Here is a 7,225-nt window from a genome sequence, read left to right on the forward strand (position 1 = left end):
AGAAACTCAGTTGTAATCATCTTTTCTTGTTTTCTATGCTAATGTAGGAAGCATGTTCTCTCCTTTCAATAAGTGACCTTTCCATATTTGTAAAGTAAATTATATGTTGAAGTAGAAGCACCTACTTTATTTTCCCATTGTAGATCAAAGCGTAAAAAATGACTTGAAATTCACCAATTTGAATAATCTGCAAACAAAATATCAAGGTTGTTAACACTTTATATTTTTACCAATTTGAATATAGCATATAGGAATTTGAATGTAGCATATAGCATTTCAAATTTACAACATGGTAAATAGCTCTTTCTTTTTGCACATTGAAGTTTGTGTTTAACATATATTTTTTTGAATGTTTTTGGTAGCTATTTGAATTTGGGATATAGCATTTTCATTTATCACTTTGTATATGTTTGGTAGCAATTTGAATTTAAGATATAGCACTTTTAATTTAGTACAAAGCATTTTGCATCAAGAATTAGCACTTAATCATTGAGCAACTAGCATTTTTGCATTTAACATATAACGCTTCCAAAAATTATAAGACCAAGGAACGTGCCCTTCATTGGGTTCATATCATTTTGTATTTTGCACTTAGTATTTTGCATATAGCATGAACAATTTGAGTTTGGGATATAGAACATAGCACTTTGCATTTTGCACATGGTACTTTGCTTTTAGGAATGTATGATTTTGTATTTTGCACACAGTATTTTATATATAGCATGTAGCAATTTGAGTTTGGGATATAGAACTTTATATTTAGTATATAGTAATTTCTTTTAGGTATTAGTTTTAAAATGGCTAACATGCCATATCAACATCTTGGGTGGTTCTTGTTCTAGGTATATGTGCAGCGTACTATATAGTATGTTGACTTTGTATGGTTTCAAGCTTGTAGAAGAGGAGCTAGGAAAGAGGGGGGGCTTTCCCACACCTAGGTTAGACAGGCACCATAAGAGTGAGCCTGTGAGGAATGATGGCTTCTGTCTTCTTAAAAGCTTGTATGATGAGATCCATTGGGTGAGGGATACGAAATCAGATTTTGGCAAGTACAGAGGAATTGTGAGTGATCCAAGGTTGCAAAGAAGGTGCTTAAGGAGCTACAAACTAGAAACCCTTGTCATATACATATATTGGATGGGCACCATCAGATTGGCTTTGCAAGGAATTATGATTGCTATCCTAAAAGCTTGAATGAGGAAATCCTTGTTTAGTTCTTAGAGTGAGCGTGTGCATTAGTAGCATGGAAATCTGGATAACAGATTTCTCAGTAACCTTCTTATTGAAATGTATGGAAAATGTGAAAGCTTGGAGTATGCATAAGTTGTTTTCAACAAAATACTCCTAGAGTATTATGATTGCTACATAAGCCTAGAATGAATTTGGCAAAGAAGCTTTACAATTTTTTGAAGAAATTCAAATACAAGTCTAGAAAAACAAGATAGCTTTTACTTGTGTATTAGATGCATGTGCTATTGTAGCAGCCTTAGAGAAAGGTCTAGAGATATATGCTCTTATTGTTGGCAATAGATGGTAGTCAGATGTGGTGGTGGTGACAACTCTTGTCAATACGTATGTTAAGTGTAGCAGCATGGATGATTCAACGGCTGTGTTTGCATAGATGCCACTTCGGAATGCAACCTCTTGGAATGCCATGATTACAGTGTGTCTACACGATTCAATGGTTTTTTTGGCAAAGATTGCACTACAGGATGCGATCTCGTGGAATGCCACCATGATCACAACTTGTCTCCAGGAAGTGCACAACGAGGAGGCTTTACAACTATTTGGTCAAATGCAAGTGAAAGCATTGACCATAACAAGGTCATTTTTATTTGCATTTTGGATGTGTGCACCAAAGAAAAAGCCTTGGAAGATTAGGGCACTTACATGCTAGTTTTATTGGCTGTAAATTGAGATCTAATGTTGTGGGGACAGCCCTTGTCAATATGTATGGCAAATGTGGGAGTCTAGATTATTCAAGATTTGTGTTTGCAGTGATGCCTGTGTAAAATGTGGTCTCATGGAATACCATAATTTCAACATCTGCTCAAAACAGGTTCAATAAAGAAGCCCTACAACTGTTCGGTCAAAAGTAGGCTAAAGGTGTGAAGCCATACAAGGTAACCTTTGTCTATGTTCTCAGTGCTAGCATAGCAGCCTTACAGAAAGGTCAAGAGATCCATACTTTTATTGTTGGAAACATATGGGAAAGTATGGGTAAGGTGTCCAACCAAGGGTCAGAATGCAACATGGCCATGTATGGGGGGAAAACTGACAGCATTGGTAGGGATGCAACATGGGTAGCATGCTAGCTGGCCATGTGGGAACCAGGAACTGCACAAAAGATCACAAGCAGATAACTACAACTTTATAGGAGTACCTTGGAGCGGTGAAAGATATCAATGCAAAGTTGTCAGGATCATGTTAGAGGTCTGCAAGTAGACTGCAACACCCAAGGTATCTTGGGAGCTACAAAGGCAACAAAGCAGGGCTATCTATTCTAGGACAGAAGGCAGCAAGCACATTCCATCCATCTTTACAAGTGTAGTTTCCAAAGCCATGTGTTGGAGACATCCATGATCTAATACATGATTTGCCTACACCTATGTTAAGTAGCCAAACTAGCACATGCTTCAAGAACATAGACAAAGCTTCCCTTGTTGAAAAATCTACTCAGGTCGGGGAGCTCCACCTTGTGTGCTTCTCCTGTTGTAATATCCTAAGTCCAAGGCACAAGATGGTAGGCCTGATGCTGCCTGCAATCTCACCTCTAGACTACTCCCTATGGATAGCCAACTTTAAGGCAGTGCTTGTTGTAGCCTCCTGCAATCTCACCTCTAGACTACTCCTTGTGGACAGCCAACTGTAAGGCAGTGCTTGCTATAACCTTGATCAACTTGCTGCCCTTTGATGGAAGCTATCCAATGCCTCCAAGCAATGCCTATTGTGGTCAAAAGCCACAATTATGGCAGTCCAAGAGACCATTGTCATAAGGGATTATGGTAAACAATCTCCTTGCTTTGCACATGCTAACACACATCACATCCATCTTGACAAGTGCAGTTTCCAAAGCCATGTGTTGGAGACATCCATGATCTAATATAGCAGTATGATTTGCCTACACCTCTATTAATAAGTAGCCAAACTGGCACACGCTTCAAGAGCATAGACAAAGATTATTTCATTCAGCTTGAAGCCCTCAAGCTTCCTCTAATGGACTAGCACACACTTCAAGAGCATAGACAAAGGTGATTTCATTCAGCTTGAAGCCTTCAAGCTTCCTCTGATGGAAAACATTCAAAGCGCATTTGTCATGTGAATTATGAGCAAAAGCTATAATCATATGTCCCATCTTGACAAGTGCATTTATGAAAGCCATGTGTAGGACACATCCATGTGGCTCCTATTTGTTGCTAGTCATAGTTGCATGAATCTCCCAACCCTGCTCCAAAGTTTCCATACTGGCATACGAGTTAAATGTGATATTGTCTGGCTCAATGATTCTTACCTACACTTGTGCAACCTTGAACCTGCTGCTCTATTTTGATACAACCATCCATACCATAGACACCTCATGACGATGCGTAATCACTAAACCAACACGTGCCAGTTTTTGGAGATGGCTCAGCATTGTTAGGCCTTGGAGAGGAGCCTGAGAAGAACCATATGGATTTAGTTTGTTGACGTGGCAGGTCTGGACAAAAGCTGGTTGTCTTGTTGGATGGTGGCAAGTATGAAAACTCTCCTCTTTAATAAAAGATATGCTTATCAGGAATTCACCAAGCTCCAATTTTTTTTGCAAAAACATTATTGTCATTAGCTCTTATATACTTTTTAGGCAATTTTGTAGCTGCTTTACCTACATCTGCAAACTCTTCCTTAATTCTATAATGTTCTCTTTCTATCCGTTACCTTGACTCTTTTTTCTTTTCACTATGCAAAAGAGGTTATTGTCTTGTCTTCTACACACACACACACACACACAAATTGTTGCGATCATTCACATAATGTTACATAATGATAGTTACATGGAAAGATAGATAATGTGGTCCACAATAAAATGACAATTGGTGTCACTCAATGATCCATACTAGTGCCATTGAGTCAATATGTGACACGAAATAGCAAAATTTTCAATGTCTCCATGGCAAAGATAATTAAAAATATGGAATAACTTTAATGTTTCATCATTTATGTAGTGGCACATAGTGACAATGACATTGAAAAATAGCAAATATGATCCATAATAAATTGTTGATTAATCTAATGTAGTGTCATCAACCAATAGCTGTGTGGAACCTCCACCACTTGGTGAAGCTACATTGATTTTGGGTGCATGCATTTATGTGAAGCTATCTTATCATTGTGGCAACTATGCTTTTTTCTCTCTCCATGTGGATCTATGGTTTGCTTGATAGCCCCTAGTTTTAAGTTTTTTGCATCTTATGGGGGTGTATGAGATGTGGTGTTGTTCATATCTAGAAGTATTGTTGTAGTATTTGTTGCTATTAATTTTATTTTCAAGGTTTTGGTATAGCTATACGTTTCTATAATCATTAACCCATTCCTAGACCATTGAAGATAAAGTGGTTGGTGGATTTGGGAATCCTTGGTGCTGTACAAGGTAAGATGGAGGTAAGTTTTTGTGGCTATGGATAGACCTATTCCTCAGCTAAAGTTCAAGTGGGAGCATAAGAGATGAGCTTGGGAATATGGTTGCCTAGGATAACCGGCGTGTCATGTACAGGGATAAGGGTCATTACTGGTGGGTGATTTGAGTGTATGCCACCATTTGATCTCTTCTTTGTCCTTGTTAAAAATAGACTATGTAAATTGGGCAATGATGCAACTAGACCATCATGTTTCTAGATTCGATTTTAGTAGGGTTGAATTGTATACGTGCTTGTTGTGGTGGTGGTTTTCTTTCTGGTCAAGCATGCTAGAGGGTTGTCTCTATGGGGTTTTCTTTTGTGTTGCCATGGATCATATCAGCTAAGAGTATCAGAGGATGGTGAATGTCCCAAGTGTTGGTAAGGTTTGTAATTGAGTGGATTTGTTGATTGCAATGGAGGGTTGATGATCTAATGAGAGGGTCAGGTTGTTCAATTGCTTGGTATTTTTGTGGATTACACAACACATGAGGGTCCTAGTTCCACCTTTAAGGGGCTACCATGGTTGTGCTCTCATTGGTAAGGTTGCTCACTCGGTTCTATTTTTGTCATTGAAATCTCTCTCTCTTTCTCTCTCTCTCTCTCTCTCTCTTGTGTATTTACTCTACAACAAAATGTTGCTTGATTGATAGCTGTGCGCACTACATCATCCACATTTTAATCTTTGCACAAGGTATGTGGCAACCCTTGTTGTTTGTATCAAGCCAAGATCTATTAGAAGAGTAATGTATCAAGGGCCATGTACCAATGTTAAATTAGCCATAATCATGGAATCCCATGGCTTAATTATGGTGATTTAGGGAACCAGAGGGATCCGCAATCCTTGCATTAATGGGGGCCTAAAAAGATGGGGTCTAGTGATAATCCTAGGCTTGGGCAATGGAGTGCAATGTGAAGGCCAAAAGAGGGCATAGAGGTACTAACTGCCATTATGGACACATGGCACTCAAATACGTGCCAAGTGGTAAGCACTACTTTAGAAGAGAATTCTAGAGGGACCTCATGTGAGGAGGTTTAAGAAGGAGAACCTCATGTGAGAGCGCACGTTCAAGCTCATGAAGAAAAATATATGGCTTGGTAGTAATGAAGCTATGAGCGCTCTCATTTTGCATCTGTCACACTAGTATCAAAGGCTGGACCTTTTATTTTCCAAAGCTTGTACATAATTAGCACACTAACGGGTCATTAACCTTCTCATGATTTATTTTTTCATGGTTACTACTGAGTTTCTTGAGTGCACATAAATTTTTAGTGTGTTGTATGAGTCATCATTGACCCAACCACCATTGATTTGTTCACAACTCATATCCTTTTGTTTGTACTCTGTATCAACATTCTATTAATAAAATTGTCTTAGTATAGCTCTCGCCCATTTCAGAAAATTATACCTGCATTGGCTTGTAATGATTGAATTATAGAGATACGGCCCAAATTTCATACTCTAGTATATGGATACAAAAAGCATTGTGCCAGAGCTGTTCAAGTACTGAGATGCAATTGGTGATTCTATTGCAAGTTATTGTCTATTGAAGCAAATCATTAAAGAAAGTCTAAAGCAATGACTTGGAAATGAGTTGTCTCATGCTAAAACTCCTTGGATTGAGTGATGCAACCTTCAGCACCAGTGATGTCAAAGGGGATGCTCACTAGTAGGATTTCTTGTAGCACCCTTAAGCAACAAGTAACAAACAGCCATCTAAATCAGTGGGAACAACTCCTCATGGCTCCAGGTCTTGTCTGATAGACTGCCTCAATAAATGACTCCCTACTCAGCGCACTTGATCGGCAGGTGGACCTACCACAGACAAGCAAGCAATCCTCCATCTGGATCCAGAGAGCCTGCGGGCAGCACTTGCCTTGTGCTACTAAAAGGCTAGAGTGTACATGGTCACAGCAGTCACCAACATCGATTACATGTATGGGATGCCTTGAGAGCTTCTCGTTCCGTAGCTGTCAACTGCTTTCTACCTTTTTATCAGATGTCAAAGCCTCTGGCTGACTATTGTAGGTATGAACGTCGAAGCGCTCCTCTTGGTCAAGCACCATGGGGACCAATTCCTCCCAGGTTAACTCATTTAGCCTACCACTAGTGATAAGGGATGAATAGAAGGCCCCATACTGAGAGGATAACTGGGCTAGAAGAGTAATGGCCATGTCCTTTGATGAAATCTGCTTCCACACCTAGAGTATCTCCTACTGAAGTTCCTGTAACTTGTTGATGTGGTCCCGCATCTATGAAGACTTCTTGGGATCCAACAACCTCATATGGACCTCCAGTGAAACCCTCTCTATGGGAGAGATTCAATTATACATGGATGCCAAATGCTCCCATATACTTTTGGCCACCATCATGTGCTTCATTTGATTAATCACCTGAGGAGTACAATTAAGAATTATAAATGATCTTATCCTAGCATTAACATCGTCCCACAAGTGGGATAGAGTCTCAGCCTCCTTTCGAGCTAGGACACCAAGGTCCTCTACTAGGGGATCTGGTCGGGCAACACCTATCAAGACGAAATCTACCATGTCGTATGACTATAACACAGATT

This window comes from Dipteris shenzhenensis, chromosome 17 (genome assembly GCF_047967505.1).
Source record: "Dipteris shenzhenensis isolate YYH24624 ecotype China chromosome 17, Dip_SZ_1.0, whole genome shotgun sequence".
Lineage (NCBI taxonomy): Eukaryota > Viridiplantae > Streptophyta > Polypodiopsida > Gleicheniales > Dipteridaceae > Dipteris > Dipteris shenzhenensis.